Source organism: Gopherus flavomarginatus, chromosome 6 (genome assembly GCF_025201925.1).
Source record: "Gopherus flavomarginatus isolate rGopFla2 chromosome 6, rGopFla2.mat.asm, whole genome shotgun sequence".
NCBI classification, from domain to species: domain Eukaryota; kingdom Metazoa; phylum Chordata; order Testudines; family Testudinidae; genus Gopherus; species Gopherus flavomarginatus.
In genome coordinates this window covers 132,126,778-132,154,332 of record NC_066622.1, presented here as the reverse complement: position 1 = coordinate 132,154,332, position 27,555 = coordinate 132,126,778, and the positions used below count along the sequence as shown (strand labels likewise).

At 44.1% G+C, this 27,555-nt stretch overlaps 1 protein-coding gene across 2 annotated transcripts in view; it reads right to left on the bottom strand.

The window, feature by feature from the left end:
• LOC127053442 (zinc finger and SCAN domain-containing protein 29-like) overlaps positions 1-27,555 on the bottom strand; it is an 881,068-nt gene that overhangs the window by 426,938 nt on the left and 426,575 nt on the right. The gene's annotated exons all lie outside the window — the stretch shown is intronic.

Here is a 27,555-nt window from a genome sequence, read left to right as displayed (position 1 = left end):
GCACTACTTCTTTAGTTAAATTTTAGGTAATTTCCCAAGTTACCCTCTCCCATAGCTATAGAGCACCCAGCAAAATATCTGGTTTGTAGACTCAACCAAAAATGCTAAGCCTAGGTCTGAATGAAGGGTAAAAATGATTTCATGTGGGTAAAGTCAGAGGAAGATTTTGAAGAAGGTTCAAATCTATTTATTTTAAGCAGACCAATATATTCCTCCCTCACACGGCACTAAATCTGGTCCCTTCAAAGCGTGAGTATTAAGAAATATGGTTGTTTCTATCAAGGGATGGTGGAGTCCATGCACCAACCCAAAGCAATTGCACTGACAGACATTTAAATAGCCGATTAAGGAGTATGTTTGTTAAAATAATAATTCTCCAGTGCACTAAAGGGTAAAAAGCAATGGTGAACTGAGCTGAGAAATACAGAAATGATATTTTCAATTAATTCCAGAATACATTATTTTTTCGTTTGTTTTACAGATATACTAGATAAAATATTGCTCAACAAGGCAGTGGCCTTACAATCTTCCCATCAGACTGCATGTTAACTGCAGTGTATCTCTTGCTTCATCCACAATAAACAGCTGTTCTTCAGTTGCAATTACATTGATCGTGGGAGAGTTGGCAGAAAAATGTGGAGAAAATTTTCAAAAAAAATCTTGCAAATAATTTTTCCTATTTTTCTTCACAATTCAAACTCTCATTTGAAAAACTTCATGCTAAAATAAAAATTCCAAGAATATTGGCCAGCCCGTTTCTGATTGATAAAGAGGAAAACACTTCTATTACAGAAGTGGCTGGGTTGATCAGTTTGCAGTATGCAGAAATGGATAAAAGATTCAGGTTGAAATCCTCAGCCCTGCCTGAATGTGTCAAACCAAACTCAAGGAATATAAAGTTGGTTGGACACACTTAGCAGCATGACGTAAAGGGCTACAAGTCATGCTGCAATGACCATCATCAGCACATCCTATCCCCATGGCAAACGTCATCCCAGATGACACTGGAGTGCAGATGGCTGGGGAGTGGTGGGGAGATGGAGGGACTGGCCAGTTTAGAAGACTCTGGGGTGTATGAGAAGAAAGAGGAGGAAGACAGCTGCTTCCTCATAGCCAGTCCAGAGCATAAGTTTGCTCCACGTAAGACTGATATTGGATCAGACTTAATGATCTTGTGTCAGTTGAGGTCTATCTTGGAAGAAATAGCAAATTTTCTTTAGGGACATAGGCTGAATTAACCTCAAACAGAAGGTCATCTTGATATTTTATGTTAAGGATCTATGTGCAAAAGAAGATTCTTACAGGGACCTTATTCATGATTGTGTTATGGCACCTTTCGTTGTTCAGAATACTAAGGTAATAATTGTCTCACCAAGCATTGGAAGGCTACAAGCTAGACTTGATTAGTTGGTGAAGAATAATGCCATACCCATAAGAAACTGCAAGGTGAATTTTTGCATGGTTGGATGCATTCATCCATGTGTGTGAGGATGCTGGTAATGTATCTATGGAAAAGCAATGTAGTTCGGCATGTCCATCATCAGAAATCTTCAACAACCCTGCATTGACTTTGTTAGAAATTCCATTGTTTTTCCACAGATGCATTACCAGCATCCTCACACACGGGTATAATATATATAAATATATATCTTCCATCCAATGCCCTAAGCACCTGGCACAAGTTACTAGAAAAAAACAAACAAAAACTAAATAGCAGCTACTATACTTTACCCCTTACAAAATACACATACACAGGAAATTTATTACAGAGAGTTTCTTTTTTAATCCTCTGTAGTGGGATGGACTGCCTCACTCCCTGTGAGTGTGGGCTGCAGCAGGACGGGGCACCTGCACAGACAGGGAGCCAATCAGGGCCCAGTTTGGAGACAGCGAATCAGGGCTAGGCTCAGACCTATATAAAGGCTGCTCAGGAAGGGAGCAGTCAGTCTGTGCCAGGCCTTTGAGAGGAGAAGGTCAGTCTCCAAGGGTGGAGACTAGCACCGCGGACAGTGCAGTGCTGGCCAGGCTCGGGGAGGCTAGAGAGCTTGAGCCCATAGCTGCCAGGCTGCAGACCCGGAAGTGAAGGGCCGAGCGAGTGCAAGGGGCCGTAGGGGAAGTGGCCCAGGGAAGCAGACAGACAAGGGGAGAGAAGGAGGACAGCGAGGCTGCTGTCAGAGGGTCCCTGGGCCGGAATACAGAGTAGAGGGCGGGCCTGGGTCCCCCCCCACCTCCCTTGCAGTACACACAGCCGTTGGCCATAGAGAGTGGCCATTATACTACGCTAGATCCCTGACAAGAGGGATTGGACTCAGAGGGTGGTTGGACATGGTGGCTGAGGTGTAGGACTGCTGATCACCGACCCCCGAATGGCTGTGTGGATAGACTAAGGGGCACTGCCGGAGGGCAGTGGCCTAGAAGAGGACTCCTCTGAGCAACGAGAGTCCAGAGACACCAATGGAGGGTGGAAAGATGGATGGGACACCACCAGGAGGGGGTGCTCCGCCGGACAGAGCTAATTCCCGAGTCACCAGCGGGAGGTGCCAGGTGGTGAGTCCCAATCTGTTACACCCTCAAAGGCCAACTTCACTCAAAGCAGTGGTTCATTATGACCCATCAATGACAAACTCCCATTGGCTTATAGTTTGATTGGCAGATTTGGTCCTGTAAGTGGAATTGTGGTGAAGTGAAGAAAATGAGAACTTTCATTCTGTTTCACGAGAAAGTGGAGTTGCACCGTATATCTGTGAGAAGTTCTCCTGAGAGACACGTAGAAGCCCTGAAAACTCACCATGACAATTTACCAACCAAGGCACAAAATCTACTCACCAAGGGCCAGATTCTGACACCCTTTCCCATGTGGACTCCTAAGAAGTCCCAGTAATTTCAAGTTTGTAAGTTTGAGGTACAAGTTTCTAGCCTTTGTTATTAACATATATATAGCACTCAAAGACTTTTCTGGGCATTCATTTGGCTGACTGCACGGAGAATCCTATTCTTAAGGATTAATGAAATACATTTCATTTCAACAATTTACTGTAGTAGGAATAAGAACTCCTACTCTGGCTCTTTTTAATTGTTGAAGTGTCCACAAAGTGCATTTCAACCCCTACAGAATCATAGGCTGACTTACCTCCTTTGGCCTTCACCCCCATCTCTCTCATCTTTCTGGAATATTACACCAGTTGTCATGTATCCCCATTTTTAATGTGAGAGCCACAGACTTCGGACCACGACATTACTTTCACTGCAGGTTCTGTTGCGTTTTGGCAGCTTGCTGGTATTCTTTCAAACTGTTTAGCATGGAAAAAATCCCCAGGGTGGGGAAGTGCAGTAAATGATGTTCAATAATTGCTCCATAATTGTCACCCATGTTCTTCCTCTCATTCAGGACTACCACTGACAAGAATCGACACACAAATCAACGTCTAGGCCATTAGTGGTGCATGATGTACAGCGGAGATATTCTGAGCTGCATTATCCCCTCTCCTAAACACCAATGCTAAATCACTCACTGGGCTCCCAGGTCTCAATCCACACGGTTGTTGAAGAACAGAACCTCTAGATTAAATCCTCTTAATAAAAAATATTAAAATATCCATTCACACACAGTACTTGATTGATTGTCTGACTTATAAAACACTCCCCTCCGGCGTACATGGACAAAATGTTAACCTTGCTCAACACTTTCTGATAATGAGAGACTAGGACCAACATTTTCAAACCTTGATACCAAATGTTAGGCTCCCAAATCAGTATTTAGGATCACTAATTGAAATGGCCTGATTTTTAGAAGCACTGAGCATCCAAAATCCCACTGAAATTAATGGGAGCTGCAAGAGCTCTGCCTTACGCTGATAAATATACTTAATACAGAGTCTCCAAAGTATTATATTAGTCATTTTTATTGTATTATGCCACAAAGCATCGATCTATCTTTATCCCCAGCCATGGAACATTACAAGACTAGCTTTCCTGCCTGACCTTATATTTATGGAAGGATGGAGCCATTTCTAGTGGTGTGAATGTATTTAGAGTGGGTTGGAGAAAAATCCTACAATGGCAGATATCAGTGGAGGTGGTGGGGGGGAAAGGCAGTCAACATTGTAGTGTTTATGGAGTTAATTGTTCTTAATATTCTACAGGTAGGATGCTACTGTCATCTAGTGACTATTGATCTGTTATTTGATGGAGATAGCAGAGAAGATCCCAAAGCAGGATAAGAAAAGGCAGACAAGGAAGGAAAGAGGAGACAATAAAGAGAGATCTGTGACTCTCTGGAGAATATATATCCTCCCCTTACAAAAACAAACTAAGGGGGGTTACATTTTGTTTAAACATAGGGTAAATTGCCCAAAGCAGAACAGCAGCCTGAGTTTTCTCGTATGTCTTCATAAGCGTGTTGCTTGACTGGCCTTTTTGACAAATAACATCCAACAGAATTTTTATGTGTCCTCTCTCTCTTTATGAGTATAATATCCAAAGGGATTAGTCACTGGAGTTTCCATATGGTTTCATCAGTGCATTGTCTCTTTTGGAGTCAGCCTCTTTTGTCAGTTCTCTCTATGGCTGTTGTTTTAAACTTTTTTGTGTAGGCTTCTTTGATGTCTTGGTAAGCAAAGGGGCCAATCAGTGTTCATCTGCTTTCTTTGTACTCCATCCGGAGTCTCAGATCCACCCCTTGTTCATTGACATTGTCTGCATATTCTCATAGAGCAGGATGTCTTATCAGCCTTCATTATCATATCACAGAGGCAGAACTGCTGAGGGAAACTGGAGAAGAATTTCATTCCCTCCTTCACACACACAGGCTCTGTCTACACTGGCAATTGAAAGACAAAACTTTCGTGGTTCAGAGGTGCTGAACCCTCCCCCCCTTTCCCAGCAATACAAAAGTTTTGCCACAGCAAGTGTCAGTGTGAACATCATGTTGTGGGCAGGGGAGCTCTCCTGTTGTCCAGAAGTGCCAACAAGTGGTTGCTACACTGCCTGACTTTTAGCGACATGGCTGTGTCAACACGACTGTGTCACTAAAAGCTGTGTAGTGTAGATATAACCACAATCTCTCTCTCACACACACAGCCATCATAAGGTGTCAGGCTGTTGATTTGGGCTTGCATGTGGTACTTGCCTCTGGCATGCTGTGTCACCAAATACAGCTCTCTAGAATGGAAAAAGAGCTCACGCTCTTTGACCTTATGGAGCCAGGTTTTCCAAAGAACTCAGGGCTTGAATTTCAAGGGATCTGAACCCACAATGGGGGCAGCATTGCAAACAAGCTCAGCTCCCAGCAGCTTGCCATAGTGACACACTGATGGCCCGATTTGTCAAAAGAGCCCAGTGAAAATCTGGCTCTTCTTTTGGTGCCTAAAGGAGAGTTTCGTTTTGAAGATGAGGTCACTGAGACAAAGCAAACTATTTCCAAACTCCAGAGAGAGAGCGCGAAGCTAGAGGAAGCACAGAGGGTGAATCCAATCAGAGATGCTCCTCGCAGCAATACATAACTCCACTTTCTAGCATTTGAACTTTATTAATGCAAATCATGTTGCTTTTTAAAAAAAGGAAACAGCATGTAAAACTGCCCTTGTTCTTTCTCCTCCTTTCCCTTCACTTTATCCTGTCAGGGCTGCATATATCAAACTAGAGCTCTGAGTTTTAACTAGGCTTTACTGTTTCATTCTGCTTCATGAATTTTTCAGTGTTTACACTTATGCTTAATATAATAAGATTGATAGTGTAGCTGCCTGATAGATTCTCATCCAGACTCCTCAGTTACAAAAATGTTTGTTCTTTCTCCCTAATTTTCTGTGATATCCAAAAGTTCATTTTTACTTTTTGCATACTTTACACCGGTCTCATCTTTCAAATATCCATCTTCTGAGATAATATAGCCACGGTAACAACATTTACCCACTGGATTCTTTTGATTAGGGATCAGCACGATGTCTAAACTATTGCAGCCTCTTAGCTTTATTTCTGGATACCAGCTATGTGAATCAAGTTGACTTGGCTAGCCGTGAGCTGTGGCTTGGGAGAGCCCTGAAAATCAGTGATACCAATGAGGTGTGAGTACCATATTCCTTCAATGGGGGAGATCCATATTCCCCATATCATCCATATTCTCAAAGTCCTGGTAACTTTTCATTCTCTAGAGCAGAGGTGGGTAATCCTACAGCTTGTGGGCCACATCTGGCCCACAGGATAGTCCTGCCCAGCCCTTGAGTTCCTGGCCCGGGAGGTTCGCCCCCAGTCCCTCCCCTACTGTTTCCCCTTGTCCACAGCCTCAGCTCGCTCACTCCGTGGCCGGCGCAATGCTCTGGGCGGTGGGGCTGTGAGCTCCTGGGGCAGAGCAGCTGCAGAGTCCAGCATGACCCGGTGCTCTGTGCTGTGTGGTGGTGGTGGCAGCATGGCCCAGCTCCAGCCAGGCAGCGTGACTGTAGCACCGCTAGCCACCGGTGCTCCAGGCAGCATGGTAAGGGGGCAGGGAGCAGTGGGGTTGGATAGAGGGCAGGGGAGTTCAGGGTGGTGGTCAGGGGGCGGGGGTGTGGATAGGGGTCGGGGGGGGAACCGGGGGTTGAATGGGGGCAGGGGTCCCAGGGAGGCAGTCAGAAAGAAGGGGGGATTGGATGGGGTGATGGGGGTCCAGGGGTGGTCAGGGGACAGGGAGCGGGGAATGTGGATGGGGCAGGAGTCCCAGGGAGGCAGATAGGAGGTGGAGGCCAGGCCACAATCCCCTCCCCTAACCAGCCCTCCATACAATTTATGCAACCCAATACGGCCCTCAGGCCAAAAAGTTTGCCCACTCCTGCTCTAGAGCAATAGTAATTAAGAGGAGGTAGAAAAGAGGTGTGCTAAACAAACGATTTATTACCCAACAGATTGGATGCTCCTCTTCCACCAGCCCTGCCATGCCAGAGCGAGGGTCAATGAAACTGAACAGCAGATACATTAAAATAATAGATAAAAGAGAACAACTCTTTCATGCAGCCAGTGTTGACTTTGCTGCCATGGGAAATCAATGAGACAAATAGCTGAGTGGGATTAAAGGGAGAAGCAGGATGTTCGCATAATCAAAATCCAGCCTATGCAGCAGGCAGGATGTTAGGAGCGGAGTTTCAGGGAATAGTGGCACTCAAGCTTTGGGGATCATTGTATAGGTTGTAACTAAAAAGGCAGTGGGATGAAACTGAGCAAAAGTAAATAGAGGCTGAGCATCAGTTAGATTTGTTACACTGTGGGCTATCTCAGATGGAAATGCTATAAGCCTCATTGCTTGAATTATTTAAAACCAGATAAAACGCTGGACGAAATATCATTGGGTACAATCTTGCATTGTGATGGAAGTGGGTCTTCTACAATCTGATGCAGTGAGATCTCTCCTCTCTCTCCCTTCTCTGATCTCAAGCCAATCGGAAATTTTAACACTCAATATTCCTATTATAATAACAACAAAATCAGCTCACATCGTAACCACCACAGAAACATCCATGAGGACCCAGCCCTGGAGTCAGCAAGGTTACTTAAGGATGTACCTAACTATAAGGATGTTAGCAATCTCATTTACATCAATGGGACTACCCGTTTTGCTCAACATGAGGCATGTCCTTAAATACAATGTAGAATTGGGGTACTGCTTGCAAGTTTTGGGTGGCTACTTTTTGAAAGTACTTTTTGGTCTCTACTGTGAGCTATATTAAAGCGGCACAGATGCAATCTTTGGGCTTGGGAGCTATTCAGTAATTTGTGCATCAAATGAAACTCACCTTCTTGCCAACAACGCACCTGCTCCACTCTATCTATCTGTTTTTTGGACTCTGTAGTATTAATTTTGTTGCTATTTGCCTCATCTAGCAGTTTTGCTCAACAATTTTATCCATCCTCTGGTTTAAATGAAATAACAGCATTTTACTTATCAAAAAAAACCCCACCCTAATTTAGTAGTTTTGTTTGTTTTAATGCCATAGGAGCCTCAAAAACCTTCCAAAGGACGAAGGGTGGAGATGTGGGTTTCACTGCTTGAACGAGAGCAAAGAGCATATGGAAAATCCAGGCTAAATACACAGGATCATTGTTTGCTCACCAGAGCAGACATTTGCACATGCAAATAGGATCAGATGCAAATAGCTGTGCAAGTAATTTTTGAAGCTGCAGAATCAGGGCTAGACTGTCACTGGTCCATTTATAGGTGTGATGAAGGAGTGCAACGAGTCTTCCTCTTGCATGTCCCCATATAATTGGGGTCCCTGCAGTTAAGTGACCTTGCTCACAGTCACCCAGCAGGTCTCCTGGATGGTAGTCTGATGCCCAATCCATTAGCGAATACTGCATCTCCAGTGCATACCTCACACAGGTACTGTCAGGGGACATAATGAATGAGAGCAAAGTGCATTGCAATCTTCTGATAAATGTCATCAGGCACTTGCACCTTTTATGAATATACAGCTTTAAAAAATAAACTACCTGACTGAAACAGCAGAAAGGGTTTAATTGCATTTTGGGGCAATGTAAAAGCAGCTAAGATGTTACTTCTTAAAGGCTGTATCTGAGTGATATTTTCTAGTATGTCTGAGGATAACTGAGTCTGTCACCTGTTATTAATCAGACCACTAGGTAAATATTTTGACAACATGTCATGCAAGAGCAATTGAAAAAATAAAAGATTGCTACCCTGACTCCTCCTTCTTACCATTGTTAATGATGGCATCCTAGGGCCTCATCTGGTAATTTAGATCTCCAAATATTTACTTTGTTCGCTGGAGACTCTGTGGCAGAAGAAGGTTCAGATGTAACAATGGAAGGCCTGCGGAAGAGAAATGCTGGAAAGAAGCTGAGCGGAAGTTTTCAAACTGATTGTTACTTTAGAAGACCTGCACTAACTTGAGCCTTTGAATTTTTCCTGTCCCACAGGGTGAATTCAATTGAATAAGAGAGGGATCTTGTGAGAGAAAAAAGGGGACTCCTATCCTGAAGCATAGATGGAATTGGAAAGTGTTTGTTAGGCCCCTACCCTGCTATGCCAGGCAGGGACCATGTTTACCTGTACATAAAGCTGAAAGGGAAAGGATTTTCCTATTCTGGGGAAAACTTCAAGATTCCGGGGGAATCCCCTCCCAAACTGAGATAAAAAGTTGAAGTTGGGACTATTTTCAAATCAATAATCCAGAAAAAAACAATTTAGGCCGATCCATATTTTAATTCCTATGGCTAGCTTAAATTTTAATCCAAAAGTCATCTCAAACATACTGATCTTTTCATGTTGACGATTTGGAAAACGTGTTGCAGAAAAGTTTCCAAAGGACAAATCCATCGAAACTGACTCTTTCCTGCGAACAGTTTTGGTTTCACTGAATCAGCATTTTCCAAGGGCAAAAAGGTTTTCTTGAAAAATTCCTGATGTGCTCTATCTGTATGTTTGTGCAGTGCTTAACACAATGGAGTCCTGATCAGGGTCTCTGAGCGCTAGTCTAAGATAAATATGAAATAATGATAATAACCAGTCCTTGTGGTACCATCTGCCAAGCGTTTCCATTGGCTACTAGGACATTATAGGGTATAAAGTTCAAATATACAGCAGGGGTTGGTGTTGCACTTTCATCGCCACTCACTGCAGCCTGTTAAAGTGCAGCTTCATCCCTGCTGCTGTTAGATCCCATCTCAGCTCGGAGCATCTTTGTCAGCCCACTACACAGCGAACTCTAGTGCATCACAGCTGAGCAAACAGTAATGTAACACTGCCACACCTGAGTGAACAGATTATATCCAGCTAATGTTCTAGCTAATTCCTCAAATCTCCAATTGCAAACAGTCATAAACCCCTTCCCTCCTGCACCCAGAGAGAAAGGATGGGAACAAAACACTGATGTATGGAAATATGGTACCAATGGGAGGGAGGTTCCAGCTATTTTCTGTAAAAGCCCGTTCCATGCCCCATTTCTTGCACCATATCTCATTAGAGTTGCCACCATGTTTTTTTTCCTTTCTATTTTCTCACTTCTCTTCCTTTCTGTCTGTTCTTTTTCCCTTCTCAGCTTTTCATTTTCTAGCTACATTTTTCCGTTCTCTCACTTACTTTGCAGCTTCCCCATTTGTTCTCCACTCAGCAGAAGGCTCTGTGCCTCTTGGGATGGGACTGTCCACTGGCTACTCCAAGAAGTCACATGCATATGCTCTTCCTGCCTAGCAGAGTAACAAAGCAAAGCCGCCCGGATCTGTGGACCGTTAACCTGAACCTGCAGCCTTGTATATGCAAGGTCCTCCTGCAGCTGGCTGCGTTAGGGGAGCAGAGACGGAAGAGGAATCAGCTTGCTAAGTGCCACCCACTGTTTTCCCCAAAGTGCCATGGGCATTTTTGTATTGTGAAGGGGCAGTCATGCAGCTTCCTCCACCCTCACACTTCTCCTCTGCTCTGCAACCCCAAACTGGACTCGTCTCAGACCCTATTTGAAACCAAATTAAACTAAATCAATATAAGAGGCACTCTTAACCCTACTTAAAGGGGTTGCACTGATTGAGCCAAGGTCAAAGTCTGGGTCCTTAACTTCAAGGCATGCAATGCACAGGACCAGCATGATTAAAAGTTGGCCTAAAGCGCCAGGATGAGGATCGTGATCAACAATTCTGTTGCTCAGGCACAATGGAACTGCCCACCACGAGGGAGATGGAGCTTTCTCGGGGGCTGGTCTGAGACTGTGGAATAAGCTCCTAGAGGAACTAAGACCCATCAGAAAGCTCACGACCTTCTTGTCCACAGAGCAGCGGGTATATTAAAAAACCCTACCAAACCTAAACACTACACTAGACATGCAGTTCTCTCTCTAGGGCAAGGATGAGAGGAAGAACAGATGTTAGTCACATCACAGACTGCACTGGAATATGCTCAGATACTAGGGTGATGCAGGCAGTATAAGAACCTTTACAGAGTAGAACTGATTTAACAAAATCAGTTTAGAAACCAATTTAGTTAAATCAGCACAATTTCTCGGGATGGACCACACCTTGCCCGTCCAGGTCTCAGAGTCAGTGATTCCACAGTCTCCTTTGTCAGGTTTTTCTGATGTTGTTCTTTTAGCTAGAAAGTCTTTTCTCCCCAATCCCTCCCACATAACACTCTGTTTATAGAATACAACATGTGAGAATCCAGAGGTTCCACTGGAAATGCACTTTTCCTTGCTAGGAAAAGGTTTGGTAGGTTCCCAAGCCAACTTCCCTCTGTTAGCCAGGGCCGGGCAGAGGATTCAGGAGGCCTGAGGCAAAGCAATTTCGGGGGGCCCTTCCATAAAAAAAGGTTGCAAAACTATAGAATATTATATTCTCATGGGGGCCCCTGCGGGGCCCAGGGCCTGGGGCAAATTGTCCCATTTCCCTCCCCCCACCCCGGGGAGGCCCTGCTGTCAGCTCTGCTTTTCGAGCTTTCGTCTTCATTTGCAAAAGAGGAAGGAGCAGGGTGTTTTCTTTATTGCAAATTGTGATTAAAAGTTATAACTGCTGTTTAGTCTTTCCCAGAGAAAGTCTCAACCGTCCTCTGGGTATGTTTCTTTTTCAGTGATGCGTATGCATTACTTGTAGCATGATCAGACCTGCCCAAGCATAACTTCCCCTGCTGTTAGCATTCTGTTTGTATTATGACTTAATTTACTTCTGGAATACAATGTGTGTATATTTGTTTGTGATTTCACTGGGAATATTAGCAGATGCCAGAATGCCAGTATTACTGTAAAAAGCACTAACAACTCAGAACTCTCTCAAAACTCCTTTTCTTCTCCTAATCAATAACGTCCTCTCCCAGCATCCTCCTGGTCCCAAATCACATTGGGCCTCATTCTAAATCCACTAATGGTCTCCCATTTACTTCAGTGGCTTTTGAGTCAGACCCATTATTTCTCGTGCACGCCATGCCGAGTATATATTATTACTTGTATTATGGTGAAGGCTACACATTCCCCATCGGGATCGGGGCCTCGTTGTGCTAGGGCTGCATAGCACCAAGACTGAAAGACTTGTCCTGAAGCGTTCACCATCTCATTAAGACAAGCCATAACAAGTGGGTGTAACAGCCAACCAGCAGGAGCTGGGATGAGGAAAACAGTAACCGTTCTTGTTGCTACATTGCCACACTAGCAGGCAGATAATGAGGAAGTGTCAGGCAAGTGTCAGTTAACGCAATCCCTAACTATTAGAGACCTATGTGAGGGGGCAGATTATTCCACATATTGTTGGGGTTCTGACATCTTCCTCGGAGGCATCTGGCACTGGCCGCTGTCAGAGACAGGTTCCTGGACTAGAGGGACAACGGGTCTCACCTAGTCTGGCAAGCCCCTATGTTTCTATGACACTAAGGCCTGGTCTACACTATGCCTTTAAACCGATTTTAGCAGCATTAAACTGATTTAACGCTGTACCCATCCACACTACGAGGCCCTTTATATCGATATAAAGGGCTCTTTAAATCAGTTTCTGTACTCCTCCCCGAGAGGAGTAGCGCTAAAATCGGTATTATCATATCGGATTAGGGTTAGTGTGGAGGCAAATCGATGGTATTGGCCTCCGGGTGGTATCCCACAGTGCACCACTGTGACCGCTCTGGACAGCAATCTGAACTCGGATGCAGTGGACAGGTAAACAGGAAAAGCCCAGCGAACTTTTGAATTTCATTTCCTGTTTGCCCAGCGTGGAGCTCTGACCAGCACAGGTGGCAATGCAGTCCTAAATCCAAAAAGAGCTCCAGCGTGGACCATATGGGAGATACTGGATCTGATCGCTGTATGGGGAGACAAATCTGTTCTATCAGAGCTTCGTTACAGAAGATGAAATGCCAAAGCATTTGAAAAAAATCTCCAGGCTACACAGTGCTGCGTGACAAGCGTAACGGAAAGCCAAAGAATCAAATGGATGCTCATGGAAGGAGGGAGGGGGTACTGAGGACTCCAGCTATCCCACAGTCCACAGCAGTCTCCGAAAAATATTTACATTCTTGGCTGAGCTCCCAATGCCTGTAGGTTCAAACACATTGTCCAGCGTGGTTCAGGGTATAGCTCAACAATTTACTCCCTCCCCCCCCACGTGAAAGAAAAGGGAAAGAAATCATTTCTTGACTTCTTTCAATGTCACCCTATGTCTACTGAATGCTGCTGGTAGATGCGATGCTGCGGCAGTGAAGAGCAGTATTGGCTCCTCTTCCCTCCCCGGTGGCAGATGGTGCAGTAGGACTGCTATCCGTCGTCACCATCAGCCCGTGAGTGCTCCTGGCTGGCCTCAGATAGAGGCTGAGCTCCATCAGCCCCCTCCCTTTCCTGTGTAAAGAAAAGATTCTGTACTGCCTGGACTATCATAGCAGTGGGATGCTGGGCTCCTCTCCCCTGCACCACTTAATGTCCTGCCTGGACTATCATAGCAGCAGGATGATGCCTCCCCCTCATTTTATCTCACTAACAAGTCATGGTTTCTTATTCCTGCATTCTTTATAACTTCATGACACAAATGGAGGGGACACTGCCATGGTAGTCCAGGAAGGTTGGGGGAGGAGGGAAGCAATGGGTGGGGTTGTTGCAGGGGCACCCCCTGTGAATGGCATGCAGCTCATCATTTCTGCGAGATCTGACACAGAGCAGCTGTGCTCTCTGATACACTGCTTCTCTAGTACACTTGCCCCATATTCTAGGCAGGACTGACTCTATTTTTAGAAACCATAAAGGAGGGATTGACTCGGGGAGTCATTCCCAGTTTTGCCTTTGCACCCCTGGCCAACCTTAGCCAGGGGCACCCATGATAGCAGCAGACAGTACAGATCAACAGATAACCGTCATCTTACTGCCAATTTACAATAGCAGCAGACAGTACAGAACAACTGATAACCATCTCTGCTATCATGCAAAAGCAAACGAATGCTGCTGTGTAGCGCTGCAGTAACGCCTCTGTCAGCGGGCATCCAGTACACATACGGTGACAGTAAAAAAAAAATAGCTGAACGGGCTCCATGGTTGCCGTGCTATGGCGTCTGCCAGGGCAATCCAGGGAAAAAGGGCGCGAAATGATTGTCTGCCGTTGTTTTCCCAGAGGAAGGAATGAATGACGACATTTACCCAGAACCACCGGCGACAATGATTTTTGCCCCATCAGGCACTGGGATCTCAACCCAGAATTCCAAGGGGTGGGGGAGACTGCGGGAACTATGGGATAGCTACAGAATAGCTACCCACAGTGCAACGCTCCGGAAATCGACGCTAGCCTCGGACCATGGACACACACCGCCGAATTAATGTGCTTAGTGTGGCCACTTGCACTCGACTTTATACAATCTGTTTTACAAAACCGGTTTATGTAAAATCGGAATAATCCCATAGTGTAGACGTACCCTAAGCTTGTGACATACAAAGGGCGATTCAAGGAACTGACAATCAGATTTGAGGCCTCTCAGCTCTCCATCATTGGGTCCCAATGGGGCTAGAAACAAGATGGTATTTTGAGGGCTTTTTGGTAATGTCAGAGAAGTGAGCACACCAGCATGCTAGCTGGTTCCCCAGGGATAAGCATCCCTGCATCACAAAAACCACCTGTCACCGGTATCAGCTCAGAAACTGCGGTTGGGGGTTGGAATGAATATGGATCCTCCCCTCAAACTAGGGGAGATCTCTACAAGTAGAGCTGGAAGCTCAAGCCCCAAGGGCACAGTGGAGAAACTTGCATGACCATTGCTTATGTGGAAACAATTCTGTGGCTAAGCAAAGGACTTGAATCTCTGGGGGCGTTGAACTGGACTAAAACAGGTCTGCTTAGTCCTGTGTCTCAGAAACTGGGAGTTCTGGTAAAGAAAATCACTGATTTTCAGTTCTGTTCAAAGGCTTGGAATCTTTTCACTTTGTGGCCCATGAACTGCCAATTCTTTTTTCCTTCCGTTTAAAGACATTAATGATGTTTTCTGTCCTATCTATCTAAAGAGAACAGATAATTGGAACAGAATTGATCTTTTGAAGTAACACCACCCAGGTGGCCGTCTCCTCCTTTCCCCTCTCCAACTCCTACTCTGGCAGAAGGAAGGTTTATGATCGTCTTATGAAGGAAATTAGAATCACCGTTTGCATACACCAATACATTTAGCTGGTGGCTATATGTGTCTAATTAACTCAACTAACAATATGCGTGATATGAGGTTATCGGATTATACTTGTAGCCAATTAGAGTTGCCATGGTTGAATTACTCTCTTTTTTTAACCTTATTTAAAGTTAAGAAAACATGTGGCTGGTAAAGGTAGAGGCTTTCACTCTCCACACCCCAGGAATAAAATGTTTCCACTGTTTTCTACAAAAAGGATGGGGATAAGAGGGAGGGAAAGAGAGAGAGTGTGCATGCACATGGGCATTTGGCAAAATCTGGTGTTCTTTCTCCAGCAGGAAGCAAGGGGATCTTGCAAAATGCTCCTGTCCCCTGCAATGTGACTTTCCTCGTGACACTTTACCTGTCAGGAGCTTTAAGAATTATAACTAAATGTGTGAAGTCCTGGGCAAGCCCGCTCCAGATTCTTGACCAGTGTTAGGATCACAGCATACAAGCAAAGAAGTTAAATCAAAACAGAAAATGCTCTTCCTGGAAGTTTGCAACATTGTTTTAGTTCTTAAAATCCAGAACTGTACCACACAAGAACCAGATACAGAGAGAGACAAAGCAGGCTGCTCCCTATGGCAGAGAGGCACGACTCACCCCACCTGGGTTCAAGCTGGCTAGTCTTTGCAGACTGCCTGCTGCTATACCCAGATTGTATGCTTCCTTACAGAGCCCCCTAGCCTGCAAGCAGGACCAGGAAAAAACTCAGAAAATTTAAAGTGATAACTTAGAATTTTAATAGTTTTCAACATATCACAATCAGGACTTTAAAGCCATCAAAAAGAAGATCATCCACAAAGAATTCATGCTAGGCTTTTCACTGAGCCACATGCCAGCTGGGAAAATACTTTGGAGCCAATTGGTGCCAGGTGCACAAGAAGATCAGGAGCCTGCACAAGAGCTGGTGACAAGCAGAGAAGGTGACTGTTTACCATCTGCTAATAGCCCCTCCCTACCAGCCCAAGATGCAGCAGGTACACACACCCCATGCACACGTGGAAAGCCTTGTGCCTCTCAGTGCTGTTGTGTGGGTGGTATGGCTCTGCACTGCACCCAGTGCAGGGCTACTCCTAGAAGATGAATGAACCCTCAGAGAGTGCTGTGTAGATACTCGTAGTGCCAACATGATCCCTGAAGCTCAGCTACCTTGCTCTTGAGCCTCAGTGCCTTTATTTAAGGAGCGCCTAGTATCCTGGAATGCCTGCAAAATAGTTGAGAATCATTGTCCTAGTTTCACAGATGAGGAAACTGAGGCACAGTTACGTGTCTTGTCCAAGGTCACATTTAAAGTGGTAGAACCAGGAAGGCAACCCAGAAGTCCTGGCTCCAGTCCTGCATTCTTAACCACCAGGCACAGTTTTACTCCTAACCATCTCAGAGGACAGAAGGCTTTTGGAATTCAGCCTGCGGATAGAATTCATCTTGCTTATTACTTGAGTGTCTTATAGACAAATGTTTCCTCTTTTGCAGTCCCACAGGGGGCAAATGTTGGGAAGACTCTCAGTAAACCAAGGTCAGTTATATACTTGATAACCTCTATCAGTAACGCTAAAGCTGCAACAAATCACAGCATTCGCCGGTCTTTGTGGACGAGGAAGAGCCAGTTCTGCATTAATTGGGCCATTCAGCAGCTGTTTGATGCTTGGAATGCCATTCTTCCCCGTGATGGACGGGGGCACCGCCAAGGCCATGCTCTCCTTCTTGCATCCACGCACTGTCATTGTTCCTCACAGATGCTAATGGACTGGGACGTTTCCTGCGCTACAAGCCCACTCATTGTTCCAGGGAAGCAGCCAGCTTGTCTTTCAGTTGGAGCTGACAACACGGCATTCATTTCCCCAGCACAATGCTGCCCTTTGTGGCCGTTCCCGACACTGTTTGGAAAATGATGTCACCGGGACCAGCCCTTAGCTAGAAAGGAGACAATCTGTAGCCAAGTGCCCGGCTTTCTGAGGGGACAAGAGAGCTCAGAAGGCCTAAGACATTAGCCAACCTCATTGATCTTTCCTAGTGTCCTTGTGCTTGACTGTTAGATGGAGTCTCTCCTCCCACATCCCATACACATAGCCTGAGAAGCTGGCTTGGTGCAGGTAGGATCCATGCTGTTGGGGGATCAGAGAGAGAAGGGAATCTCCCCACCCCCAGGTAACATGGCTACTACCACCCCTAAGGATGCAGCAGTCTCTATGCGTGGCGGAAGCATGTAGCAGCTGATCTGGCCCCTGCCTCCCCAGCAGCTTGTTCCCATGGTACGTGCAATCACCACAGTGGATCCACACCCGTTCTGCTGTATCTGGGGCCCTCCATGGGAGAGAAAGGGGTCAGGATTTGACCCAATGTCATTTGATAGGCAGCAAATCCACTCTCATTATAGGAAATGCCTCCAAGCAAGAAAGGCAGCACTCACACCGGGAGGACAGAGGGTAATAAGCCACAGTGCCTTCTACTAGTGAAACTGACACGTAATATATTAGCTGGCTAAACCCCAGCCACACATTCCAAAATGCTACATGAGGGAAATGGCCTATTCAAGGTTACCAAAGAGCTGTCTTTAGTAGTAAAGTTCATTAATCAGTCACTGCAATAGCTGTCATATGGGGATAATTCACTGGGAAATCATCTGGCTTGTCCTAAAACGCCACTAACATCCTAATAATTATATATACTTGACCTGGAGCCAGCCTGCTGTGATGGCACTTGGCACAACTGTGCATCCAAGTTCAGGTAGATTTCACAATGCGGATCTGTTATAAAGACTTGCAGTATGGATCCTCATATGTCAGAGAGTAAGCTGATCACAAGGCAAGGTGAGAAATGAATTTCTGTCTCTAGGATAGCAATGTGTGCATGAGTAAGGATTGTGTCTAATAGAGTACCAGACTATCAGCTTGTCTGTCACTACCCTTTTCCGGTGCATTGAAAATAGAGTTAAAATTACAAGCTATCTCTTTAAGGGATTGTCTGATCCTGCTTGCATGCCAGGAGCTCTATAGAAAAGTGTGTGAGCTGGGTCTTGGGCAGTCAGTCTGGAAGGATCCCAGTCTACAGCAATGTGGATTGAGTTTTGGCTCGCTGCCTTAGGAAGCAGCCTGCTTTGTCTCCCTCTGATTTTGGTTCTTGTGTGTTAGGATTCTGGATTCTAAGAAATAAAGAAGTGTTATGTTGCAGCCTTCCAGAAAGAGATAAAAGCAGGAAATATTCTAACTCCTCTGTATGCTGAGGACACAACACCTAGGAGATCAAATACTCTTGTTAAAGAGGCAATGTGATTTAGTGGATAGAGCACTGTACTGGGTATTAGGAGACCTGGATTCTATTACTAGAATAATCCCAGACCTCTTTTGTGATCTTGGGTATGTCATTTAACTTCTCAGGGCCTGCTTCCCCTCTCACTCTTTGGCTCAGGAGAGGTGGCCAGAAAACAAACTTTTCCAGCAAGTTTCACATGAAAAATCTTCATTTGAGAATTTTCAGTGGGAAAAAAAGTGGCCCTTCTCAAAGAAAATTTCAAAATGGTTTGAAAAATTCTTTTCGTTTTGACCTAAAGTATCATTTTGTTTCAGATTTTTTTAGTTATAGACTCATAGACTTGAAGGTCAAGAGGGACCATCATGATCATCTAGTCTGACCTCCTCACATTGCAGCCCACAGAACCTCACCCACCCACTCCTGTAATAGACCCCCAACCTCTGGCTGAGTTACTAAAGTCTTCAAATAATGATTGAAAGACTTCACGTTACAGAGAATCCACCATTTACACTAGTTTAAACCTGCAAGTGGCCCATGCCCCATCCTGCAGAGGAAAGCTAAAAAGAAAACCCACCACCACCAGGGTCTCTGCCAATCTGACCTGAGGAAAAATTCCTTCCCAAACCCATAGACATGTCATCTGCAAATTTTATTAGCACACTCCCACTTTTTGTGCCAAGGTCAGCAATAAAAATGTTCAATAAGATTGGTACCAAGGCCGATCGCTGAGGAAATCCACTAGTAACCTCCCTCCAGCCTGACAGTTCACCTTTCAGTACGACCCGTTGTCGTCTCCCCTTTAATCAGTTCCTTATCCACTTTCAATTCTCATATTAATCTCCATTTTCTTCACTTTGACTAATAATTTCCCATGTGGAACTGTATCAAATGCCTTACTGCAGTCCAGGTAGATTAGATCTACTGCATTTCCTTTGACTTAAAAAATCAGTTATCTTCTCAGAGAAGGAGATCAGGTTGGTTTGGCACAATGTCCCTTTTGTAAAATTATGTTGTATTTTATCCCAGTTACTGTTCACCTCTATATCCTTAACTACATTCTCTTCCAAAATTTGTTCCAAGACCTGGCATACAACTCAGGTCAAACTAACAGACCTGTAATTTTCTGAATCACTGCTTTCCCCTTCCTTAAAAATAGGGCCTATATTATCAATTCTCCAGTCATAGGGTACAACCCCCAAGTTTACAGATTAATTACAAATTCTTGTTACTGGGCTTGAAATTTCATGTGCTTTACTATTCTTGGATCGATTTCATCCGAGACCCCCAAGGTAGTCCAATTAAGCTGTTTGAGTTTGACTTTCACCTCGGATGTCTACCTCCATATCCTCTCCCCCATTATCTATCCTGCCATTACCTCTAAACTCCTCATTACCCTTATTAAAAACCAAGGCAAAATATTTGTTTAGGTATTGGTACCTAGATTATCTTTAATCTCTACCCAGCCCTCAGTGGTTAGCAGTCCCACTTCTTCTTTCCTTGTTTTTTTTTTTATTTATGTGGCTATAGAACCTTTTGCTATTGATCCATTGGTTTAAGCACTCATCTTAAAATATCATTTTTTAAATTTTTCAGTCAAAATACAATTTTATTTCATTTTGCAATGGCAATTTGAAATGAAATTTTTTGTTTTAAATTTCCCATAGAGAAAAAACAAAAATAGAAAGGGTAAGAACTTAAATGAGTTTTGCAGCAATGTAACTTCACTAACGCAGTGGATTTTCTCCTGGGTTACGCTGGTAAATAAGATGAAAATCAGGAATCAGCTCTAAGTTGCTGTAAATATGTGTTAATTTCAGTGTAAATTTGAAGTAAGTTCATTTATTTTAATGCATCGCCTCCAGACTTACACTGGTCTAACTAGAGCAGGATTTGACCTCAGATGAGACTAGGGTTTGTGAGTACAGCTGGATGGGAACTGGATTTTCCATTTTATGGGAAATTTGGTGAGTTAATTTTTTTTTCCATTCCAGGGAAAACCAAAAAACTTTAAATTTCCCCAAAATGAAATTCCAAAAACAGGTATTTTGGAGTACATTTAAACATTTCATTTCAATAAAATCAAAATGTTTTCTTTTGATTTTGATATTTGTAATATAAGACAAAAGAGCTTTCTAAACAAAATCATTTTGAAATGAAAAATTGAAATGTTCCATTCCAAAAAAGTTGAAATAGAATGTTACAACATCATCAAAATGCTTTGTCCTTTTTCCTAAATATCAGCAAACTTGACCTGTTTCCTTGAAATATCCCACTTCTGATGAATCTGTATTTTCTGACAGAAAAATGTTCCATCGGAAAATTCCCAACCAGCTCCAGCTGTCAGGGTTTTTCATTTAACAACCATTTGATGGCCTATGTAAAATGACTTGTGTCCCAGCTCAGTTACCACTGGACAGTTATCCAGTTAAAACCATACCTACCCCTCAACAGAGTTGGCATCAAGAGCAGATCTGAGGTAGATTGTTGGGATAGGGTGGAGGGGCTCGAACAGCTGTTCTCTGCGCTGCAAGAGGTTTTTTGTGATCCTAAGTTCATCCCGTCTCCAAGGCTGTCAACCTGGCACCTTTCCCCAGCACTGAAAGCACAGGAAATTTCCTTTATCATTTGTGATGGCCAAAAACCAGCACAGCAAACTTCCAGTTGCTCGCTCTCTCTCTCTCTCTCTCTCTCTTTTTAAGCTGTTCCTTAAATCTGAATCTTTGCTCTTCCCTTTCCTGCCAGCACAGACACTTCTGAATGACTGATTGGACTGGGAGACCCTACCCAGGCATGCTGCATGATGAGGTGATTTGATATGGCTTTTAATGCTCTCCCCACTGTGAACCGTGTTGCCAGTATTAACATCTCCCCACTAGACCTGAGCAGCTCTCACAGGCAGTTACTTTCCTAACTCCACGCCAGTCAGTTTAGCATTGATCCATTTACTTAATGCCAAGTTAACCTAGTGCCACGTCCTTCTGTACTACAAATCCCACAGTCCCCTTGGTTTTCCTTTAAGTAGCTTAGCTTAATGAGCCAAATGGCCTAATCCTCCCGATAAGGAAGATTACGATAATGTCCAGGGACACCAAAATATGAATGTTAGAAAAACACCAGCCTAACGATTTGTTTTTCCTGTTCAAGTATAAAGTGATCTGTCAGGAGGGCAAGTCCACTGTTCAACAGAGACATTAAAACCCTCTAAATAATTGTCCAACACTAGGGAAGGGACCTCACAATGCCACTTGAATATGTATGGTACAAATACATAGTCTTTTGTACACCCCAGCAGCAGCTTTTCATCTGCAGTTTTAAAGCCTGCAGCTATTAAGATGTTTATTTTATACGGTAGAACTGTGGAGGAGGTAAAGGGGATTTGAGTCTTCTCCTTTGGCCATGCCCATCCATTCAAGAAGTTCGGAAGAAGTTAGAAGCAGGCACCATGTGCTACTGAATAGTTAGGTTGTTCCAAGAGACTTGACGGTTTTTCTTTAACAAAGCTTGGAGGGCATCTCCTTCCTTAAAGATCTGCAGAAACAATGCCTGTTCAGAGCATTTCTCGTTGCAAAGAAGGAAATCATCATCTGCTTTAAGTATTGCTGAGGGGCGCATACTATTATGAGTGCACTGGCAAATTTAGAGAGGATCTCCAACTGACTGCAGTATAACAGAGTGCGTGGGAGGGTGTTTGTGCGGGGATTTGACTGATGTCTGTCAGAAGTTGATACAAGCTGGATCTACACTGCCTCGGAGTGCATCTAATACACATGAATGTGCTTCCAATCAAAATAGCTCACACATCCACTAGCTAGGTAAGAGTGTCTTGGAATCGAAAGGTGTCGCTGTGTTCACGTCCCCTTGTTTTGTCACTAGCTTAAAAAATAACTGGCATGAACACGAGGAGGGACAAATATCCCTAGCCAGAGCTGGGCATGACGAAGCTGTGCTAGTTTTCCTATACATCACCCTCTGTTAGAAAGCCCAAATCTTGTCCTGAGCAGTGACAGATTCATATGCTAAACTGTGCAATGATTGTATCATGTGACCTAATGGGAAGTGAGGCCATCAAAATGAATGTGCATTTGCAACCTAAAAGGGGATCTGTTTATTGTCTGTCCTGGTTTATGATACTATCACGTGTGGCTGCCAGCTCTTGACATTACAGGTAAAAACATAGTCACTCTTACTAATAATGAAAGGTTCATGTGCAAAGCACTAAAAAGTCAGAAAATTAAGGTCAGCATAAAAATACCCAGTATTCAGATCAATTTCCAAGTATGGCACGTATGTATGTCTGGATACTACTCTAGGTACATCATTAGCCGGGGGGAAAGACAAATTCAAGGAAACTGTGACACTAAGAGAAGAATCACAAAATAATTAAGGGCACGAATACAGAACAAAACAATAACAAATCCCATGGCAGCATGGCTCAGAGCCCGGGTCAGCTGCCTCAGGCTCGTGGGGTACATGCTGTAGGGCTAAAAAGAGCAGAGTAGACATTTGAGCTCAGGCTGGAGCCTGGGCTCTGGAACCTGGCATGTGGGAAAGACCTCAGATCCTGCGTGTCTACACTGCTATTTTTAGCCCTGCAGCGCTAGTCCGTGTCAGTTGACCTAAACTCTGAGACTCACTGACGTGGGCCTTTTTTTGCTGTGTAGATATACCCTCCAGAGGCTGGAATGACTGATATATGAAGACAGATCAGAAGAACTTGAGTGAACATCAGCTGAGGGGTATATGATAACCACATACAAGTATTTTAATGGTATAAATACCAAGAGTTGACAGGGATTGTTCAGGGTGATGTAAGTGGGAATCGCTAGGAGAAAACTGGGTGAAAATCTAGGCTGAATATTAGGGGATGTTTCCCAGGCAGCATGGTGTACTAGGCTGTGCGGGTTTCCAAAGCAATGTGATTGGGAGGCCCAATGTATGAGTAATTTAGAAATGCATTGAGCTAAGAACCAGAGGATATATGGGTGAGGGAACAATCTTGCATTGATGCAGGATGGATAAAGTGATCTAATATATCTTTTATGCCAGATTCTGCAGCCCTCTTTTACTCCATGGATAATCTGTGTTATTTCAATGGGACAATTTACAGAATAAAGTGCTAATCGTGAATAAGGGTGTCAGAATCTGGCCCTGTTGTTCTAAGCTTGAATATATTAATGCTGCACTGGAATATGAGAGACATGGAACTAGACTCATAAGGGTCCGCTCTGAGAATTCCCTTGCAGCTTGTACGCAGCATCCAGCTGGAGATGAGATTGAAGTTCACGATACTAGAGCATGGAAAGTAAATGCCTTGAAATCGTCTGTTGATAAATGATTGTGCTTCCAAAATGTTAATACAAATGCACTGAATCGTGAAGTATGGCTAATATAATTAATCTTGAAATATTGTAAATCTGCTGCAGACAGATAATGTGAGAATTTAGCTCTCTAGTTTTGCATTAAAGAAAAAGCCAATAAAGTGGTGTTTAGAAGGTGGCCCGGAGCTTAAATATCTGAAAGTGACTTAGGTGATTATTTTTTAAAAGTCTGTTGTATTACCTTCCACAAAAAGTATACATAATATATTTACATCAGAGTGGTCAGACATAGGAAAACTGATTCAGACATTAACTGCAGGATAAAGATATACACATATATCCTCAGGGCCACACAAACAAACAAAGACTCATAGACTCATAGACTCATAGGTCAGAAGGGACCAATCTGATCATGTAGTCTGACCTCCTGCACAAGGCAGGCCACAGAACCCCACCCATCCAATTTTATACAACCCTTATCCCAGGACCGAGTTATTGAAATCCTCAAAAATGGTTTGAAGACCTCAAGCTGCAGAGACACCACCAGCAAGCGACCCGTGCCCCACGCCGCAGGGGAAGGCGAAAAACCTCCAGGGCACCTGCCAATCCGCCCTGGAGGAAAATTCCTTCCCGACCCCAAATATGGCGATCAGCTAAACCCTGAGCATGTGGGCAAGAGTCACCAGCCAGCACCCAAGAAGGAGTTCTCCGCAGCAACTCAGTACCCATCGCATGCAACATCTCCCCGCAGACCATTGAGCAGACCTGTCTGGTGGTAATTCAAGATCAATTGCCCAAATTAACGATCCTATCATAACATCCCCTCCATATACTTATCAAGCTTTGTCTTAAAGCCAGGAAAGTCTTTTGCCCCTACTACTTCCCTCGGAAGGCTATTCCAGAACTTCACTCCCCTAATGGTCAGAAACCTTCGTCTAATTTCAAGTCTAAACTTCCTAATATCCAGTTTATACCCATTCGTCCTCGTGGCTACATTAGTACTAAACTTAAATAATTCCTCTCCCTCCCTAACGTTAACCCCCTTGATATATTTATATAGGGCGAGCATATCCCCCCTCAGCCTTCTTTTGGCCAGGCTAAACAAGCCAAGCTCTTTGAGTCTCCTTTCATAAGGCAGTTTTTCCATTCCTCGGATCATCCTCGTAGCCCTTCTCTGAACCTGTTCCAGTTTGAATTCATCCTTCTTGAACATGGGACACCAGAACTGCACACAGTATTCCAGATGGGGTCTCACCAACGCCGTATACAACGGTACTAACACATCCTTATCCTTGCAGGAAATACCCCGCCTGATGCATCCCAAAATCGCATTTGCTTTTTTAACAGCCGTATCACATTGGCGACTCATAGTCATCCTGCTATCAACCAGTACCCCAAGGTCCTTCTCTTCCTCCGTCGCTTCCAACTGATGCGCCCCCAACGTATATCCAAAATTCTTGTTATTAATTCCTAAATGCATGACCTTGCACTTTTCACTATTGTATTTCATCCTATTTCTATTACTCCAGTTTACAAGGTGGTTCAGATCTTCCTGAATAGTATCCCTGTCCTTCTCCGTGTTAGCAATACCCCCCAGCTTCGTGTCATCCGCGAACTTTATTAGCACATTCCCGCTCTTTGTGCCAAGGTCAGTAATAAAAAGGTTAAATAAGATCGGTCCCAAAACCGATCCTTGAGGGACTCCACTGGTGACCTCCTTCCAGTCCGACAGTTCACCTTTCAATATGACCCGCTGGAGTCTTCCCTTTAACCAGTTCCTTATCCACCTTACAACTTTCATATTCACTCCCAGCTTTTCCAATTTAACTAACAGCTCCCCGTGCGGAACCATGTCGAACGCCTTACTGAAATCTAGGTAAATTATATCTACCGCATTTCCTTTATCTAAGTAATCCGTCACCTTCTCAAAGAAGGAGATCAGATTGGTTTGGCACGATCTACCTTTAGTAAATCCGTGTTGCAATTCGTCCCAATTACCATTGACCTCTATGTCCTTAACTACTTTCTCCCTTAAAATTTTTTCCAAGACCTTATATACTACAGACGTCAAGCTAACAGGCCTATAATTACCCGGATCACTCTTTTTCCCTTTCTTAAAAATAGGAACTACATTAGCAATCCTCCAGTCATACGGCACAACCCCCGAGATTATCGATCGCTTAAAAATTATCGCTAACGGGCTCGCAATTTCACGCGCCAGTTCCTTTAATATCCTCGGGTGGAGATTGTCCGGGCCCTCCGACTTCGACCCATCGAGCTGTTCAAGTACGGCCTCTACCTCAGTTGCAGTAATATCCACTTCCATATCCACATTCCCGTTTATCATCCCTCCATCATCGCAAGGTTCCTCACTAGTCTTATTAAAAACTGAGGCAAAGTACTTGTTTAGATGTTGGGCCATGCCTAGGTTATCCTTAACCTCCATTCCATCCTCAGTGTATAGTGGCCCCACTTCTTCTTTCTTTGTTTTCTTCTTATTTATGTGGCTGTAGAACCTTTTACTATTGGTTTTGATTCCCTTTGCAAGTTCCAGTTCAATGTGGCTTTTAGCCTTCCTCACTTTATCCCTACATGTTCTGACCTCAGCAAGGTAGCTTTCTTTACTGATCCTGCCTTCCTTCCACTCCCTGTAAGCTTTCTGCTTTTGTCTAATCCCCTCTCTGAGTTGCTTGCTCATCCAGTTTGGCCTGCAACTCCTGCCCATGGTTCTTTTCCCCTTTCTCGGGATGCAGGCTTCCGACAGTCTCCGCAGCTGTGACTTAAAGTAATTCCAGGCCTCCTCCACATTTAAATCCACTAATTCCTCCGTCCAATCCACTTCCCTAACTAATTTCCTTAACTCTTTAAAATTAGCCCTCGAGAAGTCAAAAACCCTAATCGCAGATCTACATTTGTTTATCCTTCCATCTAGTTTGAACTGAATCAGCTCATGATCACTTGAACCAAGGTTGTCCCCTACCACCATTTCTTCTACGAGGTCCTCACTGCTCACCAACACCAAGTCTAAAATGGCATCCCCTCTCGTAGGTGCTTCAACTACTTGATGAAGAAATCCATCCGCTATCACATCCAGAAAAATCTGACCCTTATTATTTGTGCAAGTACTCGTCCTCCAGTCTATATCCGGGAAGTTGAAGTCCACTTCAAAGAGATTAAAACAAACTCATAGACATGTTACCTGGCTTTTAGTCAGAGCTGTCACAAGATTGCTACGAGCCACCGTTCTCCAGTTATGATCCTACCATTCCATAGCTCACAGGCATTGACTTCTGTTTTTACTGGTGGGTGCTTTTGAAGAAGGGTATGTGTTGGGGGCGGGGCTATTTTCATCATATTTATACACTTCTTTCATAGTCTAGTTATTGGATATGTGCCTATCATTGGTATCTTAACAATTTATAATCATTATTAAAATAGAAATGAACTACATCATTACATGATCATGAATTATAGTATATTAATATCATTGCACTCACCTACAAGCTGTCTTCACTAGCATCCCAGTTTAAAGACATTACGTCTCACTGTAGCTTCCTGGATGAAACTGTTATTTAGCCGTCTTTCAGCCTGGCCCTACTCACATCCATTACCTACCTGGTGAATCGCAGCATACTAGTCTAATAATGCCACCTTCCGATTTAACAGTGTGCCATGGATATGCTCCTGCCCCCTACTGGTGCCGTTGTAAAATATCGGTTTAAGGCAAAGTAACTTCCAACTAACATCTTTAATACCATTTATCATGTTGAAACACTCCACTGTGTCTCATGGGTGCTGAGCACCACCTATTTTTTTAAGTAGGTGCTTGAGCACTGCAGCACCCCCCGAGTCAGCACCTATGTCATGGCTGACCATTGTCTGAACTGACTTGAT